This window comes from Bombus affinis, chromosome 2 (genome assembly GCF_024516045.1).
Source record: "Bombus affinis isolate iyBomAffi1 chromosome 2, iyBomAffi1.2, whole genome shotgun sequence".
Taxonomy (NCBI): domain Eukaryota; kingdom Metazoa; phylum Arthropoda; class Insecta; order Hymenoptera; family Apidae; genus Bombus; species Bombus affinis.
Window position 1 is genome coordinate 14968136 of NC_066345.1, and position 12161 is coordinate 14980296.

The 12161-nt window shown below is 38.0% G+C and overlaps 1 protein-coding gene and 1 long non-coding RNA gene across 2 annotated transcripts in view; one reads left to right on the top strand and one right to left on the bottom strand.

The window, feature by feature from the left end:
• Nucleotides 1–12161, top strand: part of LOC126926791 (histone demethylase UTY) — a 150008-nt gene that overhangs the window by 6098 nt on the left and 131749 nt on the right. The gene's annotated exons all lie outside the window — the stretch shown is intronic.
• LOC126926880 (uncharacterized) lies at nt 2019–3803 on the bottom strand. Its single transcript, XR_007714988.1, has 3 exons — nt 3713–3803; nt 2204–2308; nt 2019–2141 (listed from the first exon to the last, which is right to left on the bottom strand). It is a non-coding gene; the product is annotated as an uncharacterized LOC126926880 (long non-coding RNA).

A 12161-nucleotide genomic window follows, 5' to 3' on the forward strand; every position in this document is an offset into this window, starting at 1 on the left:
ACGCAACGAAACAAAAACGTACACTCCTATCGAAAGATACCGAACGTACAATAAAAATTCAAGCTCTCTCGTTGGAAAATACTAAACACGAAATAAAAGTTCAAGCTCTCGTTGGAAAATACTGTAAACGTTAAATAAAAATTCGAGCTTTCATCGAAAATGATATTAGGCGCAAAAAAAAAAAAAAAAAAAGAAAGAAATAAAAGAAAAGAATTTAATCTATCCACTGAAAGATGCTAAAACCTTTAATCGTAGTATGAATATAAAAAAATGTGTTCCATATTTAATAGTTCATATAACAATTATACGCGTACACTTAATTATACTGAATATACCGAAATTAATGCGAAAGATTTCGATCGTGGCACAGTATAAATTTGTATACTCTGTAGAGTACTCGACTGTCTTTGGTCCGAAACGAAGGGAGGCTGCAGCAACCCCTTCTGTTCGATCGGCGAGCCTTTTTTTCGTCAACTTTTCACCCTCTGGCATTGAATGGAGCCAAATCTCCCTAAGGGTGATTCACGTGACGCGTGACTCGTCAGTTCGTAATCTCTCGTACGTGTGTAGTTCGCGTATTGTGCATTGTATCGGTGGCTGCAATATTTATAACGGGCCCGTCGCATTATACAGTCGTCGTCGACTCTATGCATGCTTCTGTTTTACCATCTATCGATTTTTCTTATTTTCTACGCGCCCGCGGCCCTAACAATCATAGAGGGATACGACGCGGCTACTTTCTTCTATCGTACGAGCAGGCTATTTGTATGCGTTTCAGCGTCTTTGAGCGATTGTCTCAGTTTTAATGGTATATGTCGGAAGCAGTCACAGTCAAACGTGAATTATGAGCAAGAGTGTGATAAATGTATGTACTGGGTAGTTTATGGGATGTCAAAATAGGAATACTTAATCATCTCGTACATGAACTTTCTACAATAAAAATCAGAGGTTATGCGCGCGTCCGCGCGCGCGCTCGCACGCAGCGGTTGTAACCCAAATTAAAATTGTGATGGAAGAGTTAACCTTAAAATTAGTTGGAACGACTTTGGTGGCGCTAACCGCTATAAGCAATCTATATTTTTTCGGTTACGTGTATCGATGATGGAAAATTAATTTTGCTCGCGGATAAACATTATCAGTAATGATAGAACATTTCTTGGTTACTGTTGATCGTTGTCGATGACGAAACGAATTTTCTTGTTGATTATTTATCCAACATAAGACCGATCTTCTAGCGTTCAACTATTCTATAATTCGTCCTTTGAAATTCAGCTTCCTCAGGAATCATGCAAAAAATGATGTACAACGAAAAATACTTTCGAATAGGTCGTAGATATATGAAAATGAAATTACAGTGAAAAGAAGATAAATTGAAAGTACATTTAAAAAAAAGCAGAATCCACGTTGCTGTCGTCTTTCTATACAGTGAAATTTCTGCATAATCGTTTCGTTATTAGGTAACTATTTTGAGCACAGTTGGTTGATACAGCAGCCGGGCTGTTTGTCCGCCATGGCAGAGTGGCGTTGAGTCACGTGCAACGCATAGAGATGCGTTGCAGACGATCGATTTTACGGCCTCTCCTTCTACGCACGTGTTCAGCCATGTATAGTCACACATCAAATTGGCGATCGTAACAGTCCTTATCTGTTTCCCGTGGGAGCACGATTTTGCCCTTCTTTACGTTTTTATAAAATTAACCTTTTAAGAGCTCGTTTGGTTTAAACAGAAAAATGAAAATAACACACTTTTTTTTATCTTGCTGCTTTTATTACGTAAGAAGTATTTTACTGATATTTTAGTAAGTGTATGACGTTTTAAGCTTCTAGTTTTGTATTTATGGTAAAAGATCAAACGTACAAAATACGATTATTATTGAGCAGTAATATGGGGACGTAACCTTTTATTGAAATATTAGATAAATATTACGGAGATGTTGGGATTTTAATTAATATTTATACATACGTATATCTTCTTTTAACGGTGATCGTGAAATTTTCTCTAACAGCGTGGATATTTCGAAATTACGATAAAAGATTCTTTAATGGTGTATTAGACATGAATTTCTCAAATTATATTCGAATTCGAGTTAGATAAAATACCGGTTAGCGATTCCCTGTCGTGCATTGTTCCATCGTTTCATCTGGAACATTTTTAGAATGTTAGAATAGAATGGTAATTAAGCTTCTCGTCACTGTCAATTACCTTAGACATTGTCATAGTTAATCTCGTCAGTCATCCATGCAATTATACATTTATCTTCAATCTCCTTATTGTGTAATTCACCGGGTTATTTTGTACTCCTCGTGTCTGCCAGTGGAAAAATAAAACGTGGCAGTGACACGTTAGCATTATAACGAGATCATTTTGCTTTAATATGTTCATCGTACAATTTTTATATTATTCCATGATACAATATCTTCTTAAAATAATAGACGAAAAAACAGAAAAAGATTTCAGCGAAGAATGAAAATAAAATATACAAATAAAACAATAAGTAAAATTGTTACAAATTTTTTATTAAGTATTTTTAGAATTTAATGTAACGATTTGCCGAAGAATGCAACTGATGTTTTTTCATTTAAAAAGTCTTCTTTGTTATTCTACCGAAACTCAAAAAAATGTTTGAAAGAATATTTTCATTGCTAAGGTTAATACGATCTTAAGGAATTTTCAATTTTATGCAAATCTCTTCCACAGTATGAATATTCAAGAAGCTTCAAAGAAATAAATGTAGCCGTAAAAAACATAAATCGAAGGATATTTGAATACAGACGCCATAAAAGTTCTTAGTGTCAACGAATTTTTGTTACTGAATCATATTTAAGAAATGACATAAATAAATACGTTTTCTTCTCAATATAATAAATATATATTAACCAAGTATGTTTCTTTTCAAAATTTGCATATATCGATCATGTATAGAAAAAATATTCAAAATATTTCAAAAAGATTTTATCATGGATAGAGTGCTATAAAATTTGTAAATATATGAAATTCCATTTTCATATTTAAAGAATAAAAAATGTATAAAACTGTACTTTTCATAGGAAAATATTCAAAATATCACGATTAAATTTTCACTAGTGTGTATGCAGAATATGCAGAAAAGTTCTATGTTTTTACTACCATCCTTAAAAAAAAAAAAATATCTCAGTTCTATAAATAGAATATTCGAAATATAACGGAGTTCGATCAGTGTAAGTAGAATTCATACTAATGATGGCATACTAACTAACTAAGAATGGCATACTAATAAAGTAGATTTCATTTTTACGAGTCTAATACGCAAATTGTATAAAGTTCTACCTATTTGCATGCAGAATATTAAAGACACGAAATTCTATTTTCAGAAATAGAATATTCAGAACGCATAAAATTCTACCCACGAATGGCTACCTATAAATCTATATTTTTGAAATCAGCGTTGTGTCTAAAACACATACAAATTTTATTTTTCCCATTCATTGACATAAATGAACGGCCTGTGTACTTAAAATGTTACAAGCGTAATAAATGTACATACATATACATATTTATTAAACTCATTCAATATATTATTATCACAAATAGAGTACACAAAATAGAATGGCACGTGTCCTCCAATCGACGATAATATGCAACGATTCGAACGACCAAGAAAAGAACCGAACGTTCAACAGCACGTACAAAATTCAGAGACGACAAGGGCAATTAATTTAAATACTTATCTACCCGTTGGCCACGTGTTTCCAACGCGGGGAATTAAACTAAGGAAGCAGTCTCTTAGCAGTCGGCGGTTCGCATTTATTCGCTCTTATCGCGCTGACTGTTGTAAGTTTCCAGAGGTGGAGAGGCACCTTGCACGTGAGACTTTTCACGAGGGCTACACACGTGTACGTCGTTGTTCAAACGACATGGCCGCTGCACCCTGCCGCGTACGCGTGCAGCAAGGTGCATGCAAGCTCTGACCCAGATCGTACGATCGATATTCCCTGCCCCAGATACGCTTACAGAGATTAATATTTTTTCCACGCAAGCCTGACGATGATTGACCCCCCCTCCCTTTCCATGAACTTCGTATTTACCGTCATTTCGAGTTGAGGTCCTCCTGACCACGTTTCAGGATTAACCCTCGCTACGCTGTGCTGTAATCGTGTGCGATATTGTTGAGCTTGTTGATTTGGGTCTCTTAAACGGTAAATAACTGCTACCTATATGACGAAAGAATTATTTTAGGTTGTCTAATATGTTTGTTTTTCTTCAAATTCTGCTTTTTTCCCATACGTATTCTTTTAGCACAATTGTTTCCTTTTAACTGGTTCGTATCCCTAAAAACTACGTATACAAACGATAATCATTTTGATATATCTTATTGCGCTGTACAAAATTAAATTGTATTTTAATGAGGTGCGCTCTACTCCAATGATTCGTACGTGTAATTTCACTGCTTGTGAAATCAGCCATACAAATTGATGCTTACAATCTCTCGAATTACGCACGCGAGTCTGACTTAGTCGCTTAATTTGGAGTCATTGATCTAGATTGATCTTTGAAATTCATTTCTCGCTGCTAACTGATTTACAGATTACTTGCTACGATCGGCCGTATAATTGGACATAAAATTGGACATAAAACAAGCTGTTTGAATAATTCTTCGTATAATGAATTACATCCGAAAAATAGAGGGGAAACATTTGCATTAAAAATTACTTTTAAGTAATTTTTCAAAGATATCGTTCTAATCTTCTTCTATTCCAGCTAATTTATACCATTTTTAGCATATTTTCTTTTTAGAGATTTGTGAATTAATGTTTAAAGAGACCTTCTAATACCGCTGAATCAGTATAAGAATACCTTGAGAATTTGCATCAGATTCTAAAAGAGTTATGAATAATTACATAAATATGTTGCCTAGCGGCAATTGTTATTAAAAGAGAGGAATATTCATACATGTTAAGAACCTTTGGAGACAAGAAATTAGAATATTTCTTATTCGTTCGCAAAGATATTGAAATCACTGGAATATTTTTAATATTTCTATAGATTCAAGCTAAATATCGTAAGACGATTAAATTTTCTCAGAAGTCCCGTTAAAAGCGAAGAAATCACAGCAGCCTTGCATATTTAAATACAAAAGTCTCTGTTCATAGCCATTGCTATAAAAAATCTTTATTAACCATACGCAGCATAAATCATACAATTTCCCACGATACTCTTCCAACAATTACACAAATGTTCCAAATGAGAATCAACACGGTGCAACCGAATCAACTTAAAACCTAACCGACAGCCTAAGCTGCTCCTTCATCCACTCGAACTTCCATCTTCGGTACAAGCATCGACGCCACCATCCGGATGGCAATGACCGCTATTCCGCTTAGTACGTCGTTCGTTTCCGTCGAAATTCCGATTCCGCATCGGCACAGTCGACAACGCGGCTCCCAGCACCGAGCGTCAGGTGGATCAGCGTCGAACTCGAGCTGTTCCTCCTCCGGTGACGTGCAACTGCTTCTCGCCGGCTAGGCTGTTGTATGCAAGTGTTACCGTATAGGAGGGACAACGAGGACAACGACGTCGACGGCGGGTGGCAGGGAGTCAGAGTCGTCTCGGTATTACTTCGCGGATCGTTCGGCGAGGTCATGGTCAGCCGGCGTGCTGAAACCGAGAGTCAACAAACTCTGTGTAAGCGAAGAGAGAAGCGAAGCCAGAAGCGGCGAACCAAGAGTACCACCGTTCGGCCATCCAGCCGGACAGTTAACCAGTCTGCCAAACATAACCCCCTGTGTGTCCGTTCAGCCGTGAGTTCCTCGAGGAAAGCCGCCCACTGCTAGCGGATTCTCTCTTGCTCTCTTCCTCCCTCCACTTTTCTTTCTTCTGCTTTCTCCTTTCCCCGTCGTTTCTGCTTTGGTCCCTCTTATCTCTGTCTTCTTCCTTTTATCCTTGTTCTTCTCTGTATAGCGAGACCTCCATCGCTAAAAATAAATTCGCAATCATTATTTATAGCCAGCCCCGTTGCTTGAGGTTATGGTTGCACCTGCAGGTGCAGCAAGAGCGTGTCTTTTGGTAATCTCTCCTTCTGGAAACGAGATCCGTGACCTATGATCGATTTAGTGGTCATCGATCTCTGTTTGATGTATTTGATTTGGATAGTAGCTGTGAAGGGATGTTGTACGAGTAATATTGGAAGCTCTTGGGACGAGCTAGCCTTTTTGCAGAGAAAGGTAATTTGCAGGAAAACTAAAATGTGACAGAAATGTGAAATGTTGATTACATTTCTGTACTGTTTGCTAAGCTATGCCCACGTGTGCTTACGTTGAACGCACGTGAGCACCGTTTGGTGAATCATTCTCCCCTTACAACGCGTGACACATTATATGTTATATACAAACTGTTAAAAAAGAATCGATGGCTTGAAAGACTCATAGTTTTCAAATTAATATGGGTCTTACAACTAATTTCTTTAGCAAAATTCACTATTATAGTTTTCTAACGTATAATTAGCAATCTCACATAGCGTTGGTAACAATTGCCAATGATTATCAATACGATAAAAATGATCTGTTGCCAACACAGCAATTTCACATAATTTACTCCAGACGTATCAAATCGCCAACGTCTTAGCAATCTCGTATTAATCATTCTCCAAAACATAGCCTTAAGATAGCTAAAAAAAAATGTTGTGCAATTTACTCTTGACGAAAAGAAATATTGATATGACATGATATGATATGATGTATGCATTTATACTGCTCAATCTCTGAGAATACGCGTGTTTATGTATACAGCCTGAAGCACGGCAAGTTTATCGACATTGGTACTTGTGACGTCGCGATTTGCGGTGGCAGCGCCCTGGACGGGTCCGTGCCTCCGCGAGCTGTGACGTCATTGGGTAGCGGGGCGAGCCGTGGGCCAATGGACGCGCGCCACGTCATCGCCTGCCTCCGCTCTTCGGAGACGGCGAGTCACGTGACGTCACCAGGGACGACACGGCACTCTCCACGAGTTGAATGACCCCTACAGACCAAGTTCAATACACCGACGAGGAAAGATACGAGCGATACGACCCGCAGACCTGCGGAGTCTACCACCATAGTTCCTCCGGCGCTCGCCGTTTCGTCCGTGTTCGAAGGAAACAGAGTCTTCCTTCTACTGCGTTCCGCGCGTTCAGCTACGCTCGGCTACGCTCGAGTCGTCTCGGCTCAATTCGGCTTTCGGGAATCGGGGAGCCATTTGGCCCATAGATTTCGGGCTAACTTGCGTTCGATCCGATGGACGCTCGCATTCGATGACTGCCTTCGTGGTTTCGAACAGGATTCGAATAGCCAGTCGAAATTGCCCGAATTTTATCGAGGAATCTCAATTATCGAAGAATCGAGTTTGTAACTTGCAATTTGATTAGTACATGGATGTTGTATTGGGAGGAATCTGTATCGTGTACATGGTTTATGGTAGATTGTATTTGTCGGAGGGCACTTTGGGCTTTTTAATAGTTTAATGCATATGGGAGATGCTCAGGCCGATATAGAGCTACATGTGTATTGCGTGTTACCTAAGGGTTAATCATTAAACGAGAGGTAATACGAGATGAAAGATACATGTAAAACGTAATATACATAATTATTTTTTGAAGTAGCATACTGGCAATTTTATACGTAGAAGTTTGATCGTTTATTTAATTTTAGCTCGTTCTATTTGACTCGCTATCAAATTAATTAATACTATACAAATTTGCATAAGTAAAAAAGAAATCCATTTTTGAATATCTTTCTATCGGATTATTGACAAGATTTTAATCAAGTAAAATATTAATAAAACGATTAATCAGTTCTAGGTATATGCTGAAGGAATTGAATTAAATATTGAATATATTTGAATGTACAATGTTAAACATTGAATGCGTAGAAATGTACAAACGTTAGCTATTAATGAAATTGCGTTACACTTCTGATAACGATTGAATAACGATAATTCGAAAGATAGACGAATGGAGTTTAGCACGTTGATTGCGTAGAATCATTCTAGAGAATTAGGTTGTGCGTCGTGAGACCACGTGACCTTTATTGCTTAATAGATCGTTATGTGAAAAGCGAATCTAGGTAATGTCATTAAATTGCAGGATATTCTTTATTAAGAGTAAACGTAACGAATGCACCTTCTTTCTTAATAAATACGCATGTTGTATCCTACCTTGCGAAATTCGTTCGATAGAAACGCATGGCGGAGCTGTGACGAGAAATTAAATTATGCCGCGTTTACAGGAATAATTATTCACGTTATCTTTATATTAGAAACTTTGATCTTTTTCAACATGTCTTTCAAATTTCCAAAATTACCAATTTTTATAAAATTTTACTAGTGCATACAAAATTGTGCAGAGGTTTATTTTCGAATTATCGTACTTTCGAATTATAGGAACACATTAGAAATTGAAAATCGATGTTAACGTTTAAGGTTGAAATTTAAAGTTGGAGCCATAGGATATTTAGATGCTCTTTGTGCGAGATATATACCGTTATTTAGGTCGAGAGACCCGAATTTACTATTCCACGAAAATATCTTCGTTGCTATGAATTTCAAAAAACACACGACGAAACAGGAATACAGAGCGCTGAAAATGAATCGAACGGCGCGCGGGTCGGCCGGTTTCGTTGAGATTCGTTCTGGAGAAAAATCGCTTTTATTTCGGGCCAAACGCATCTCGATCGGTCTGTTTTTATTCATTTAGCCGGCGAGGAAGTTAAAATTAGTCGTCGCGACGTTACATCTGGGAGTCAGTGACTCCTGTGTGCGAAATGTTATTCGCATTGCGCCAAAGAAATCAGTTATGCGTTGCACTTCTTCGTGCGGAGGACAAACATGTCTCCAGCTGTTACCGCTCGCAATAAGTTTTCGACTAAACGCAGTAGTACGAAGCCGAGCGAAACAGCCTGGTACAATTTTCGAGATGTAAAATATTTATGATACACTGCGTCTCGTAACCAGCCAAAATTAAAGAAGACACGATACATTAAAATTCGTGGGAAATTTTACCAAGAATAAACACGTTTATCGTTGGCTTGATTAATAAAGCGTAATTCGATTTGGTCGATTCGTTTGCTTAATTTATTAAATTATAATTGTTGGCCATTCGATCGAAAACTTATTACCAAACACAATGTATTCTATTATAGTCTTATGATATTTCCAGAGAATAAATTCCAACATGCAGATTATTCGATAAATAAACTATACGTACCGATAAATTATACGGTGCAGCCGAGCGATTATTCACGGTGGCCGCATGAAAAGGCGCCTTTAAGCATTGTTAAAGCAAGACTGAGTATCAGTGGGAAATATTTCTTAAGCAAATACGGGATGGATCGGTGGAAACCGACCGCCATTACGTCTTCTGCTGGGCTCACGTGGGCAATGGAAGTGTGTTAACAAAAGGCAGGTGCCTTTCAAAGAGTAAACCCGGCAACGGTGAAGAATTTTTCTTCCTCTGAATTTTCTCCATGGCAAAGTATTTTCATAGCAGAGCGTTTGTTAAGGAATTATGAGGTTTCTTAAAAATTAATTCGTACTACGTTTTCGGCTACTCGTGAGAAGTTAATGGATCCACAAAGTAAAAGTTTACTTTCTTCTCGCTAGACGGTAGTTTGCTGAATTAATTAAATTGTGGCTGTTGCTTCTAGGAGTACATCTTTTATGAGCGTCTTTATTATACGCAACTAGACGCGTATATTATCTCGAATATTCTTTACCTTCAAATGGATCGTCAAATTAATTACTTATATAACACAAATATATATATATATATATATATCATACCCCATATTTCATCCTCTTAGCTATTAGTCCGAGTTTTCGAGGGATAGAAGATACGAAGAACGCGTTAGTTTCGTAATTACTCTGCATCAATTGTACGAGTGTGTTTTTAATTCTTTCACTGCATAAAAAAAAAGAAGAAGATAGGAGATCGTCGAGATCGAACGAATAGAATTCAGATCGTTTCTTGCAGCTTCCGAAAATTATTCACAATCGCGTAAATTCAAATGGCCTATTAGTCGAAGGAAAGATAACGATCTAGAGTTACTTGTAACGAGCCTAGTACACGATGTGCCCAGTTAAAATTCATTTGGCGCATAAGCAGGCAATATTCGACCGCGAACAACCATCCAGCCCGGATCCTGCGTGTTTCCCGGTTGAAGTATGACACCATGCTGTGCAATTTATATGCATCCATTTGTAATAGATGTCGTGAAAGTAAGTTGGCACAAGCACCGGTTTCCGAGGGGGGAGAACGACAACCGCCTCACGAACACGTGGTTAAAACGAAGTGCGTGTTACGGCCACGTGGCTCGCCATCTGATAAGACCGGTTCTAACGTGAACGTACTCGCCACTTAACTTAACTAACTGGCCATTTTCTTTGCAGGCCATCCTTAAAAAAGTTCTCGCCGATCGCGATCGTGTCACACATACGCTTATACGCTTTACACGGTGGCTCACGAAGGTATTTCAACGCTCGTAGAAACATTTTTTTCCCTACGTACGAACATCGTATACAACGTTTCGAGATTTCATTATCGCTGTAATGAGATACGATTGGCACGATCGAGTCGATGAATTTAGAGACGAGCTTGAAAATGTACGATAGAAATTACGAATTATTTACTAGAAACGTGTACTCGGCTAAAGCTTCGCGTATATACTCGTGACTAATCATCGTACAATTTACATATTCGTTTGCTCGTTAAATCCATCGTTACGTATAAGCGAAATTAGATTATCCTTGTGTTCAACGATATGTCATTCGAATATGTATTTTATCGTTGTTATATCGTTGATCAATAGGCGAAAACTTGATCGAAGAGGACATATTTCGTGATATTCCTCGAGCGCGTAGGGTTAATCAATATACATATGTATCTCGTCGTGTTATCGAAAACTCGATACATATTTGAAAACGATAACGCGATGTAGTTTATCCGTGAAGCAATCGTTTCCGAAAGGAAAGAATTGCGGCGCGTATATCTGTGGAAAATAATTGCTGGCTATCGTTGGAAGAGGTCCGAATATTCTAGGCCGCTTATCTAGCCTAATTCCGTTTTCCACGGAAACACTGTTACTTTCAGCGGAATCGATAAGTCAACTGGAATGGATCGGTTTCGTTGGAGGCGAGACGCCGACATTATACGGCAAAAAGCAATCGATCATGCACCGGTGAAAACGTATGCAAGTTGCCACGTGTTCAGAGACACGAGGCTGTGGACGAATATCGATGCACGTGGGCTTAAAGCGCTCGATTAGCGGCGTTTAAAGCGATCGCGAGCGTTCGGGATCCAATGAATTTTGTCCAGAACGTTGCCCAGTTTTTCCACGGTTTTATATTGAATTTATTTATAAAAATAATATCTGTATACGCGAATGAGTTGAAATATTAATATTCTCCCTTATTTTCAATTTATACGTTACGCGTAACCCTGTTAATGTAATCCTGACGTAGTATCAAAGTTGTTACGATATTTGACATTTTTTTTCGTATTAATTAAACGTCCTTCGCTCTTCTCTTTCTTTCGTTATGTTATCTTTTAGAAGGAAGCTCGAACACCTTAAGATTGGAATCGTCAAAACATTCCGGAGATTGAAGAAAATAAGTAAAAAGTACTTATTTTCTTTTGTTCTGCCTTTACTGCCGTTTGTTTATCTACAACCTCGGTCGATACTAAGTGACCTATAGTCGTTGGAATGTAAATTCCATTTACTCATATTCGAACCACGTATCGAGTAAGCGAGCAACGTTATGCGCAAAGAAGTCTCATTTTCGTATGCAAACTACATTTTCTTTTTAAGGTATTATATACAGCGTGTCCATTACTGATAGTCAACGCAAAAAGTACGAGCAAATAGCGATTTGATGTCGGCTAGAAAAGCACGAAACAAAGAGGTGTGTAGTTGCCATGTATCGTAAAGATACAAACAAAAGTTACCTTCATAGCCGGTGCTCTCCAAAGTCTTCGCAAGGTAACGTATTATAAATATCGACACAATACGATGACCACCTCGAAGTCCTACCACATTTGTCTCAAACATCTTCTCGTATCGTGCACGGTTTTACTCGAGATGTTTCCAGGTGAAACGAGCACGCTGTATATTGCCTATTAATATAATATATTGGACTATCGCCTATAAATAACCTG